Here is a 14,086-nt window from a genome sequence, read left to right as displayed (position 1 = left end):
ACTGTGAGTGATTTTGGCGCATCCTTCTCCTCTCACTGTTTCACAGTGAGCCCCATATATTTGTTCTTCCCCTTAAAGCTTCAGATTACACGATATCAGGAAGATGTTTAGTTTTTCTTGGCATTTCTACCTTTTAGAGTTGTGAAGAATACCCTGATGCTGCGACTTGTGAGCCCACTAAAAGCTGAAAAAACAAAAATCTTGCTAAAATCATCAACAATTCAAAAAAAAATCTTAGCATTTCTAAGACAATTGCTGGATTTTTATTCCTGACTCAAGACTTCTGAACACTTGGCATTGACTATAATGATTTCCTCATCTGTAAAATAGAGATAAATATAATTAACTGCCTCAAAGAGTTAATCACATGGAAGAACATTTTAGATGGAAGTTACTGTATCCCCATAAAGTATTAGTGTTATTAGTTAGGATATCTTAGGCAATTAAAGTATAAATTTTGCTAAACTCAGGCTTTTAACTAACAACACAACATAAAATATATTCTCCCTGTATGTGTAGCACCCTGGAGGAAAGCTTAAATCTATATTTACTGTCCAACAGAAGGGATGAGTTGGCTTGTTCAAGACAAATTGCATTAAGTGTAGAAACCCAACAAAAACATCAATTACTGTGTTAGCCCTTACGCACTCAGCTTGAGGTTGTTCACCAATCATGTGGGAACAATTACCTTTATGGATTATTGATTATATTCAACCCGCAGGCAGCTGTGGGCCTCATAAGGCACTTTGTGGTTGCAAAAAGGGTAAATTCTGCAGGCTCTTTCAAGAGCCTTCCTGAATAATTTGAGAATGTATTAATCAACCTCTAGGATCACTTACCGCTAGTAATCAGACTAGATGGATAATTTGATTAATTAGCATTTTTTATGATGTAAATAGATAGAGTAATAATGTTATGTAAACTAAAAATACAAGGCATTGACACAAAGGTCTAACTCACGAATGCATGAGGAAAGTAAACTGTAAATATGTTGGGACTAGTGGCTGGAAATAGCCATTTTCTCTAGGAATTGCCTGAGGGAAAGAAAGGACTGCATGTTTTTCTCCTGACAATCACCTCAGGCGGACATAGCAAGAGCAGAGTTTCTTCAGTTGTCCTTAACAATAGAAATCTTTTTTTCTGAGGACAAACTGACTCAAATTAACAAGACTTGAACTAAAGTTCACCAACGTCAATAGAAAATCTTCAGTTGTTTTGAATATTGCCATACTGATATGAGAATCTCCTTACTTCTGATATGTCTGACTGCCAATTAGCAGGCAAGTCTTCGGTTTTCAGTTTGCCAGTGTTTGGTCTTTAAAGGTTTTCTCACATGCATTTAGGGAAACAGTATTTTCTGCATATCAATAGTATAGCTATGTTTGTGCAGTATACCTGTCATAATAACTTAGCATAGTTCTTTCTACGTATCAGATACATTTTTCTTCTTTAGTATTTTCTATTTTTATTTTTGCTTTTATAGCATTTTATGGAATTCTATTCCTATCCAGAGGAGACTGTATTCTAAATCATTAATTCCAGCAAGTCTTCTCACCAGAGTTCTCTGTCTGGGACAGCCCAGGAACCTCAGAAAAGAGTCTGAAAAGCACAGAATAAGTCTTTTTAAGTCCATGAGAGTTTGATGCCAATGGAAAGTTCTCTCTCGTCTTTCAAATTGGTGTTTTCACACTTATAGAGATAAGGAGTCGCAAGATGTATCTGGAAGACATGTCACTGTTCAGAAACGAACCCAGCTGGGTTTCAGTGATGACTCACATCTCACTGGCAGTCACTGAGCACCAAACTAACTAGAAATAACAGGAGTGAGCGGTGGCTTAAGTCATACCCCACTAAAACAAAATAAATAAATAAATAAATAAATAAAGGTGCTTAACTGCAGATTGGGCAGATGTACCTATCTCTTTCTGTGATTTACAAAGATTCACTTTCTTTGACCATGGAAAACCTAAACTATTTTAGTCTTTTTTATGTAACCTGCAGCACACTGGCTTGTATACCTCTGCAGACAAGAAGGGCTTTGAAAATTTACTGTTTGGTCTACAGTGCCAACAAACACTTAAGTACCCCATAGAAATGCAGTTGCCTTCTCTGCCTAGGTAGTAACTCCTTTGGGTGATATTTTCACAGAATAAAAAGAAAAAGGTACATGGACAAAATTTGTATGCCATTGCACAGTTTTATTACTAAGTACAAGCCTAACAATTAGCAGAATGAAATTGCAGAATAATAATGAATAACAGTTAAGCTAGATTTAGATTTAAAGTCTTATTTTTTTTTTTAACAAGACTGCTTTTGGCTGAGCATGTTTTTGTTAGACACCAGGCCATACCTTGCATATTAGATTATAGCAATCCTATCTCGGTGAAACTCATATCTGAAAACACATCTGTGGCTCATTCTTAATTAACAGTTACAGCAAATGTAAGTTGAATCCCTAATGTTGTGTAAAGTGTGTGATCAAAAATATATGTTATATGCAGCCAGTTTAATGCTCCTGATACACTGTACCTTGAAACTGAACCTTACTCTGTATGAGACCCTATCTGTAGGATGAATGTGTCTAGAATATGTATGTTCCTGTAATTTTTGGACAACATTTGAGACTGGATTTGCTTCACATTTTTAAGAAAGGAACAAAAGAAAGTGCAAGTTCTAGTGCAGTGTAGCTCCACATATTTGCTAAATGCTCTCTGCTATAGAAACAGGTAAAACAATGTTTTCCAAACAGCTATCAACAGATGGAAGAAAATGTTCATGAAATGAGTGAAATTTAGAAAAAATTGCTTTGTTGTCCTCTGAGGAATTTTTCCTTAAACATGTGTGAGAGAAGGCCAATAAGGCTTTTTATGTGTTAAGTGTACATTGCAACCGTGTAATTCCTGGAAGATACTAAATTTTTCTCTTTGTTAGGCCTAGTACCTTGAGGTATACTAAAGTGATGTCATGCAGTAGTTTATATGTAGGCTGCCATAACTTTCATCTTAACACTGAAGGAAGAAAGAAATAATAATGGCAATAAGCAGGCAATAAATAATAATGAAGGAGCTACTTTTGATCACTCTGCAGCAAGACTCTTGGCTGGATTATGGAAGAGGGCTATGGAAGAGAGCCCACGGCTGGTCACAGGCACGACTGCGACACAGCACGGTTGTAGCTCAGCCTGGCACCATGCTCGAGCTTCAACTGAAAGCAGCTCCCATTGGCAGGGAATCGGACCGATGGGTCCCCACGCTGTTCAGAAGCCGCTCCACACAGTCATCGTGGGTCTGGGATCTCAAGCCCAGAAGCCAAACTGCCAGAGTGGAGACATGCTCAGGACAGTATTGACCATGGCCAAAGACCTTGACACTTATTTGTACCTTTTCAGTAAAGGGCCATTCTTAAAAGTCCCAGAAATCTTACCTGTTTGGCATAATCCTATGATAGCTGCAATGATAACTACGGTTTGAGCTCCCAGCCTCCACTGAGTTATGAAGTGATGTATCAGCTGATAAATCATATATCAGCTGACGTCATGTGTGTAGCTTATGCTGTACATTAGCAAAGAAATGTTTTAGAGAAGGACTACTAATTTGGAGACTGAATCACATCACGAAAATCTTATGAATATCCTGTATCACAGTGAACTAACATTCATACTGAGGTAAAAACAGCTGGTAGAATGTTCTACCTAGTCCAGCATCTTGTGTTCAAAAGTAGCTAATAGCATGTACCCGGAAAAGACTACAGAAAGATGGTAACTGTGCAGCGGTTCTTCTTGAGAATTGTTTCACAGCCTTCAGAGATTTGTCATTTAGGGGCTTGCCTAGACCAAGGACTGATACTACTTTACACAGTAAATCTAAAGTAAAGAAATAAAGAGATTATAGCATGCAGGCAGAGAAAGAAAGAAGACAGTGCTTATGTTGAACAAACCATGGATCTGAGGGCACCCTGAGGTGCTCTTCAGTTGAAGGAATATGTTTTCTGTGTACCTTTTGTATTAGCTGGTAAAATTTCCTCAGCAGATATTTTGTTCCATAAGGTTTGTACTGCCTGTTTGCCATCTCAGAAGCTGTGCACCTGTCAGACATTCTGCTTGTTATCTAGCATGTGTTCCTGGACTCTTTTCTTTTGCAGATCTGGATTTGAACTCTTGAGAAGATGGAAGTTCCTCCCTTATATAGTTCTTCTTTCCTGTGAAAGTCAGGCTGTTAGCATGTGTGGGTGCAGTGCATCTCAGCTGCATCCTGCCATAGCCCTGATAAATCCAGCAGCAAGTGGCGTTTAAGTAACTTAACAGTTCTCAAAGATAACAAAGATAAATGCTGGGCATTTTTCCAGTGAAGATCTTCATACAAATATGAAGTTGTCCAGGCTGTGCTCTGGGCCTCTTTCTTCAGGGAGCTGCAGTATTTTCCAGTCTGCTGCATACAGGCAAGGCTCTTCTGTAAAGCTGGAGAGTTTGGGGGGTGGAGATGGCAGACTATGTAGCATCCCATGTAAACCAGGTAAGCTAATAGATATGACTGTTAAAAATGATGGTGATCCTAGCTTGATCTGTCACATGCAAGGGTGTCAATTGTCCAGAGAAGGCTTAAGGCAGCTCAAAGTGGCATAGGCCTAATTTTCTGCCAACTACCCACAGAAAGACTCAGTCAGTGTTGGATCTGATGCTGCTATACCAGGACAAAGAACATAAAAGGGAAATGGCAATCAGCATACAACACAACCTTCATCCTTACCCTTTTCACCAAATTCTGTTTGATTTGCATGGAGTGGGTTCAGTTACTCCTTTAATACTAGAGGCATCTTCCCCTTTTTCTTCTGCTCAATAAGCTCCTTTATGTTTTGCACTTTTGACTTCTTTCCTCTGAAATTGCAGTGTCCATTCTTTTTAAAATGGTAGCAAACCAGATAAGGCATTTTGCTGTGGTATCAAGCTTGAGTATTGCTTTAAAGTACATTTCACATTTGCTTATTCTAATTGCTTCAGGTTGCCTCATGCTCAAGGGTACACTGGACATGGGAGCTGGTAAATAGGTACTGCTCGGTTGCTCCTGTTGCAGAATAATTGTAAGGAATACCTACTCAGTGTGGCATCCAGCTGTGCATAACAGCAGCAGATGTTCTGCTGGTCTCTGTAGCCTCTAAATGGTCATAGCAATGACTATTTCACCAGACATTGCTGCTTGTGTCTGTCAAACTCCAGACTATTCAAAATATTCAGGGTTGGGAATAAAGTGGAGAAAGTCCTGAGTTCCCAAGTCAGGCAGCTGTTGGGGATGAGCTTGTCCTGGTAGTTTGGTGTCCATAAGCACAAGAAAACCTACCAGTACTGGTCTTAGGCTGTTTGGGAAGGGAGTCCTAACCTAAGTAGAGTAGTGTCTAAGATTTGCAACACAACTCAGTATGCGGTGTGGATGCATGCAAGTCTGGGCTGGTGTCAGTTGTAGTAATAAGACAAATAGATAGTATTTATAGAACAGGACAGATCTGGAGTTGCACTAGTTTACACATAGTGTCAGGAAGAACAATTTTAGAATACAAGTAGAAAAATAATCATCAGCTTTGCCTTCTGATTCCTGTCCTGTCCTGTCATAAGCTATGTTATGCTACACCACGCTATGCTGTTCTACTCTTGGCTACACATGCAAACACTCACACAAACACAAATTAAGCAACTAGGAAGGAGGCTCTGCTGTTTTCTGAATCACAGAAATGTGGGGTAGCACAGAGAAGACTAAAATGCTGCTCTCTTTAATTCACTTCACCACAGCAGGTAGATAAATTTCATTCTCTGAGGCTGCCAATATTTTCACAGGGGACTAAGTTTTGCATAAGGAGGTGAATAAAATTAATTAAACTGAAGTAGAGAATATAAGGTGGGCTGAAGATACATCATTTCATGTTTGTTATATCTGTTTAGTAAATGTTCAGCAAATGTGGCAGAAGGTCTGCGTGGATGAACAAGTTGCTCAAACACAAAAAGGAAGCATAAAGGAGGTGGAAGCAGGGACAGGTGACCCAGCAGGAATATCAGTGTCAGAGATACTGTCTGAGTGTGCAGGATGGGGTTAGGAAAGCCAAAGCCCATGGGGAGTTGAATCTATTGAGGGACATGAAAGGCAACAAGAAGGACTTCTACAGGTATATCAGCAGCAAAATGAAGAACCTGCTGAGTGTCAAAATGTGTACTGGCTGATAAACGGGGCAGGAGCCCAGATAACAAAGGAAATGGAAAAGGTCAAAGTACACAGTGCCTTCTTCATCTTAGTCTTTACTGGTAAGACCACATTTATGAATTTCAGGTCCCTAATACAGAGGAGAAGTCTGAGGGAGAATTACCCTTGCTGAAAGACAATCAGTTTAGCAACTGCTTAAACAAACTGGACAAACACCAGTACCTGAGACTTGATGGGATGCACCCATGAGTGCTGAGGCAGCTGGATGATGTCATTGCAAGGCTACCCCGACAATCTTTGAAAGGTCATGGTGATTGGAAGAGGTTCCTGAGGTCTGGAAGAAAGCAAATGTCACTGCTATCTTCAAGAAGGACAAGAAGGAGGATCTGGAGACCTGTAGGCTGATCAGCCCCACCTTGATCCTCAGGATGGTGAATTCCCCAGGAATTCACTAATTCTGGAAACTATTTCCAGACACATGAAGGACAGGAAGGTGATTGAGAGTAGTCAGCATAGATTAATGAAGTGGAAATCATGTTTAACCTCTGAGAGCCTTCTACAATTGAATGGCTACCTGCATAGATGAGAGGAGAGCAGTGGATGGTGTCTACCTTGACTCCACTAAGGATTTTGACACTGGTTCCCATAACATACACAAAGACAAGCTGATGAATGCTGGGCGGGATAAGTGGCCAGCAAGGTGGACTGAAATTTGGCTGAACTGCTGGGCTCTGAGGGCTGTGATCAGAGGCATGAAGTCCTGCTGGAGGCCAGTCACTGATTGTGTCCACCAAGGGTCAATACTTGTGCCAAAACTGTTTCACATCCTCATTAATGTGAATCCCCCTGGATGATGGGACCAGATGCACCCTCCGCAAGTTTGCTGTTGATACAAAACTGGGAGGGGTGGCTGATGCACCAGATGGTTGCTCTGCTATTCAGAAAGGCCTTGGCAGGCTGGAGAGATGGGCAGAGAGGGACCTCACAAAGTTCAATAAGAGGAGGATGGGAGGAAGGGAGGATGTCAGGGGGACAGGAACAAACTCTTTTCAGTTGTCCCGTGTGACAGGACAAGAGGCAATGGGCAGAAATTGAAGCACAGGAAGTTCCGCCTGAATGTGAGGGGGAATTTCTTCACTGTGAGAGTGACGGAGCACTGGCACAGGTTGCCCAGAGAGGCTGTGGAGTCTCCTTCTCTGGAGATCTTCAAGGCCTGCCTGGATGCAACTCTGTCTACCATGCTCTAGGTGACCCTGCTGAGCAGGGAGGTTGGACTAGATGATCTTACTGATTCTATGATTCCATGATTCTATGAAATGCCAAGTCTTGCACCTGGAGAGGAATAACCCCATGCATGTACAGGTTGGTGGGTGACTGACAGGAGAGCAGCTCTGCAGAGAACGACTTGGGACTCCTACTGGTCAACAAGTTAAACATGGGCCAGCAGTGTGTCCTTGTGGCAAAGAAGGCTAGGATGTCCTGGCCTCCGTTAGGAAGAGCGTTGGCAGGAGGTGGAAGGAGGTGACCCTTCCCCTCCACTCAGCACTGGTGAGGCCACATCTGGAGTGCTGGGTCCATTTCTGGACTCCTCAGAGTCCAGCATGAGAGAGACATGGACATACTGCAGTGAGTCCAGCAAAGGGCCATGAAGGTGGTTAAGGGGCTGCAGCATTTCTTATACAAGGTGAGGCTGAGAGAGCTGGGCCTGGTCAGCCTTGGAGAAGAGAAGAGAAGACTGAGGGTGGATCTTATCAATGCATATAAATATCTGGTGGGAGGGTGTCAAGAGGACATGTTCAGACTTTTTTAGTGCGCAGTGATAGAACGAGGGACAATGGGCACAGATTGAAATATAGGAAATTCCACCTGAACAAAAGGACTTTTTCACTGTGAGAGCATTTGAACATTTGAAGAGGTTGTCCAGAATCTCCATCCTTAGAGTTATTCAAAATCCTGACACAGTCCTGGGCATACTGTTCTAGCTGACCCTGCTTGAGCAGGATATTTGGAGCAGACAATGTTCAGAGGTCCCTTGCAGCCTCAGCAATGTTGTAATTCAGTGATTCTGTATTGTTTTAAACAGATTATGCCTTCTTTGCCAGATATATTTTCAGTAACTGCTTGTCTACTGGTCTGTGTATCTTTAACGTTTCATTTTGTTACTCACATTGCTGTGTAACAAAATTATAACAGTGCTTCAGTGAAAAGATGCCAACCTGTTATTTCAATGGTGTAAGCTCTAATTCATTTGGGGAAAACATTTCAAAATTTTATGTGATGTATGCCCTTCAGCTATAAAATAGGTAGAAATGCATAATTGTCTTACTTTACTAACAAAATGATTTAAAACATAAGGTAGATTAGTACATAAAGTACATTGGTTAACCTATTACTTAAAGACCATAAAACTGTCATCTTTCTAGCACCTCAAAAAATGCCTCTAGAATTTAAGCAAATGACTACATTTTCCAGCTGTGATCTGTGCTTTAATTTTCCTGTTATTAGGTGGTCCTATGAGCTAGCTCTTTACACATTTCAGAGACCAGGAAATAGTGTAACAGTTTGCCGTTCTTCGTCTTGGTGAGGGAGATACAGTCGTCCAGTCACTCTCTGGGTTGCATAACCATTTCCCATGCTTGATTTCCAGAGAAGGTGTCAGAACACTGCAAAAGTAATTCTCAAATCATCTATTGCATTTAACCTGTTAAGTTTGGAGTCTCTAGCTGAAATTAAGACTCCATTGATCTAGACAGTGTATAGACACACTATGAAAGATAATTTTCACCTGATGTTTGGGCAGTGTAAGTAGAAAATAGAGTTTCAGGGATGTACTATACCTCCACAATCAGATGGCCCTGGGAAGAGCGTGGAGGTGAGGCTGTGGGAAGGACCAGGCTAGTTCAGACAGACATTTGCAGCTGAATGTGAGATTGTCTCTCGTCCACCTCCCAACTTCTCATCTTTGTGAGAGCATGAGGAGACTGCAACTCTGTTCCCTAGGCCAAACATCCACGATGAGCTCACTGAGCTGTGGCACAGACGAAGGACAAGGGGAGCGGATGTTTTCTGAGCTCCCTTGCTGCACCTCCTGCATTACAGGTAGATGAGATTTACAGACAGCTTGCTTCATCCTAGACTTTATTAGCATTTAAAGAGAGCCTTACATCCTCTTGCCGTAATAGTCAGTTGGGGAGCATAAGGATTATGTCCCTGAATGGAAACTGAGCTCAAAGAGCAGACAAGGCATTGTCCCAGCTGCCTCTTTCGTGCTTGTTTTTTGAGCTGGAGAAGGAATTAAACTTTCTCACCCATAGTTCCAAAGGCATGTCACTCTACCTTCTAGTGCAAATGAGTTGGTTGTTCTCAGTAGGGCTGTTTGGACTGATCTGTAATGACTGTGGCATTTATTATCAGGACAAGTAGGAACTCTTTCACTATGTACACAGGTTATGCCTCAGTAATTAAGTTGATAAAATTGTATTATAATGGAATTATGTCATAAGGGCTTCTTCAGTTTGCCAGATCACTTTAGTTCTTCCCCACCATCTCTGAAGGTACACTTCTGTGACTGTAATCTAATTTGCTATGTGAGGGATAAGAAGAGAGATTCCAGTTTAATCTATACGTCTCACCATCTGTAGCATAACTTGCTTTATTTTAATATATAAAAAATGATAAAATAATCAGAAATAATGTCTATGAAATATTTTCACTAGTTAAGAGTGACCTTGAAAGTAATTCACAAATGTTGAGCACAGTAATGCAGCTGCATGGGCAGATTGTGTAAAACTGTACCCAAAGCTTTTTGTCTCCAAAAGAAAGCATGAACTGAAACAGAGATCTAATTGTACTCAGATATATGTAAAATAATAAATCTTTAAAAAATTCCTACCAGTAATGTAGAAATTCATCATGGTTGATTGGCATTGCCTGTATCCAGGTTGATTCAAAGTCAATGGTCATGCAGTCCCGTACATGGTGTACAGTATGTCATCTGAAAGGCATTTTTTCTTCCATTTGCAGGAAAGCTTCAGATTTGATCAAATACATTGCTTTTTACTTGAATTTTACCTGTATGGATTGATGATTACTATACTGTACATGTAGTACCTAAGCAAATAAATTAATTTTGCTATCATTTTATTTCTGGGGCACCTTCAAGGGGTATTTGCATTCATTATATAATATTTACATTGTGATGCATTTGGTTATGACAAATGTTTTTCCTTCAGGATGTTTACTCAGTTATGTGACTTGGCAAATACGATTTCAGTGAGCAAGGAGTGATTTTGTTTGTCTGCCTTGGGCTGGTTCCTATTTGCCAAATGAAAAAAATGCCTTGCATGAAAGGATAGGTGCTGTCAGAGAGAGAGAGAGAGAAGGACCAATAATACACAAGTCAAAAGTGGAAAATTATGTTGGAGTTGACATAATGGCTTCCTTTTGCTCTCTTAAACTGGTGTAAGGACTAAGTCTCTACTACTGCAATGGTACACCTTGACTTGTGACATCTCACCCGGACAGAGCAGTCACCTGGACTTGCTCTGTGATCTTGTCTATTTGGGCAGGTCACCATGAAAAGGTGCAGATGCATCTAAAGGTGAGAGGTAGATCAGCAAAGACGTATTTCTGAACTGGCCCCACTAGAGGCTGTCTGTGCCATCCACCACATAAAAATTTCTAAGCATCTAAAGTTGGGTGCCTCAGCCCCTTGAGGATTAATCAAGGCTCAGTTAATCACACTGGGCTGAAAGCTAGAGTTATACAAGGACATAGGATGGCTTCAAGTCCGGTAATACACTAACTTTGCTTTCAAGCTAGGTGATGGCATTTTGTGAGGACCCTGATTTTACTGGTGTCTGCTCTGGGGACATATACCATACCAAGAGCTAGCAATCAGGCAGAGGATACCAAATCAATCTAGGCACCGTGCTTGCAGGTAAAGGACTAGGGAACTGAAGTGCCTCTTAGCAGTGACAGACTCAAATCCAACTGGTCTGTGCAGAGGTATGAAAGTAGCATTTATGATAGCTGGCTGAATGGTGCACACTCTGAGGAGCTTTCCGGGTATGAGAAGAAACAGCTATGCTATGCATGTGGCCAGAGAGCCACAATAACTCTTAATGACTCCTAGGATTAGGTGAATAATCTGGGACTATGGAACATAACTGCTCATGTGTGCGTGCATATTTGTGTGTGTTTGTGTTTGTGCTGGACCAGGTGCCATCTTCATATCTGGACGATGCACCCTTTTCGTTTTCTAGAGTCTCAATTTTGGTGTCAAGGAATCTCATGGACATAAACCAGAGAGATTCAGTGGTGCTGCTAGGAAGGTAAAGACCTTTAATCTTTAAAAAAACATGAAGTCTTCCCAAAGAAGTGTCATCAGAGGGATGTAGAGGGACCTGTTGCAGGAAGGCATGTAAATTTTGCAAAGCAGGAAGGCCTTTGACTTTTATCAATTTATTTTTTATTTATATGAGTGAGTTATTTGTGTATGAACTGTTTAGTGGACAGTTCCTTTAAACAGGACTTTAAACTGTATATAGCTTTTGTGGTTTGTTCCTGTTGTTTTTCTGTTTTGCTTTTGATTTGCTCTTGCTTTTTTTTTTTTTTTTTTTTTTTTTTAAGATGGAAAGCTCACTTTGTAAATTCAAGAAAGAGCAATTGATAAGTTTTTATCCCATGGTGAAACATTTAGCATCACTGCTTTTCTGATTTAAACATTATCGCACCACCAACCAAGCTGGAAGGGAAATGGCTGTGTTTGGCATGATAGAGATGCTCAGCAAGCCCTAAAGCTTCCTCTAAGACCTTGCAAGCAGGCCGGCACCACTTCTTTCACAAGATTCTATCCCTGAATTACTCACCTACTGTTCCCTGCCCTGAGCAATGCTTTTCTCTTCTCCCTGTCTTTATTCACAGGATGAGGATGGACGAGGAGGAGTTATAGCCCCTTCCCCCAGCTGATTGGTACTTTTTGTCATCACCCCACTGGCAGCACTGAGGCTGCACTCTACCTTGGCAAACCTTCCTCAGAGGCCACAGAAACATTGATATCACAAGGATTTGCCCGGCTAATACTTCAGAATAAATCAAGTAAGGATTCGGTTTAGCTCAGTTGGTTAGAGCATGGTGCTGCTAATGCCAAGGTTGTGGGTTCAATCCCTGTATGGGCTATGCTGAGGGTTGGATGAGATGATCTCCGAGGTCCCTTCCAACCTTACCATTCTACGAAGCCTTTATTTTCTTTTTAAGCAAAAATTTGAAATAAATTTGTTTATCAACAGAGGTCACTGTAAAGAAGAACCAGGTGCTGAATGCCCTGCCTAGCATATCCCAATTAGCTCTGGATTATTAAGCTGCCATGGTGCTGGCCTAGAAATAGTAGGCTGCTTTGTAACACAGCTGGGCAACACCTTAATTGTTTTTATTAATGAAGGAAGCTTCCCTTCCTCAGCTATTCTTCAATGGAATTGTGGGTTCTTTCCTGCTTAGTAAATCAAATTAAACCATATTTGCACAAATTTTTGTGATCAGCAAATTATAGTTTGGATGAGAAGAACATCTGAGTTTCAAACACAGCTCATGGATAATTAATACACATTCAATGGCAATAATTAAAATTATTAACACTCACTATTGTATCTGACTGAAAAATATTTGATATTGAAAGAAAAATATTCAGAAATAACCTTTGACATCAGCTTAGATTGTATTTATCTTACAAAAAACGATTTATAGTTCAAATAAATATTTCAACAGCTCCTTATGGAGTAATGTGATATAATTTGTAATAAGTGTGTGACACACCAAAGTGCTACTAAGAGACTGTTATTTCTTGCACCAATCACTTGATGCAGGTGATTGTTTTGTGAGATTAATTTTCCTGTCACATAACACTTGCCTCTGTCTACTGTTACATTTTCCCCTTTATTGTGTCCGTGAATCAAATGCAAATAAAATTATGGTACCAGCCAAATTTGACAAGAATAAAATAGCATCCTTAGTCAATTTTGTGATGCCTCTGAAAGGCCAATAGGGATTTTTTTTTCCATTTTATTAATCTTATTTAGTGATGGAGTAAAAAGTCATTCTCCCACAAAGTCATAGACTCAATAGGACTGGCGCAGATACGAGCCGACAGTACTCTGCTCTTCTGGCTGCTGCTTCTGCATTGTGGTGATGCAAGTGTACTGCAGCAAATTTACAGTAGCTGAACAAAGAATATGTCTCCATTTGTGATTAAAAACATTTTCTTGTGGTAACAGGGAAGGCTGTGAACCATATGCTAAATTAAGAGTACTAGTCCCTCAAGTACACACTTTCAAAGCCATGGGAACTGGGATACTAGGTCAGGAATATGCTAACAATCGGAACAACCTTTCCAAATGCAAACAGGAATATAAAATACAGTATGTGCTATCATATCCTATGTGATTATAGTGCTAACACTGGAGTAGGATGAATTGTGGAAAGCTATATCCATCACTGGTCCCGTGACCTACTGCCCTTTTTATGTTTGCTCAAAGGATGAACTCCAAGAGATGATCAAGTGCTCCGATTACATCATGAACCAGCTTGCAACAGCAAACTGTCACCCTTAACTCCCCACTAAGCCCTATCTCTGATCCCTTTTCCCTTTCACCTTTTCTGTTGAAATTGTCGGCACCCTGGCTTCTCAGAGGTGCTGCGAAAGCGGCTCTTGGCAAGAAGAGATTAATAATTGAAAGCAAATAATGAAAAGGTATTGTGAGAGAGGGAGTTGAGGGAATTCCTGAAGGTTGCTCTAGGATCAGAGAGGGACAATCTTTGTTTTCTCACACAAAGGCAGCTAATTTTTTCGGTCCTGGATGCCTCTAGCCAGGGGCACTGATTTTTTTCAATGAGTATATACCTTT

Source organism: Rhea pennata, chromosome 1 (genome assembly GCF_028389875.1).
Source record: "Rhea pennata isolate bPtePen1 chromosome 1, bPtePen1.pri, whole genome shotgun sequence".
Classification (NCBI taxonomy): Eukaryota; Metazoa; Chordata; class Aves; order Rheiformes; family Rheidae; genus Rhea; species Rhea pennata.
Note: the sequence above shows the minus strand (reverse complement) of the source record.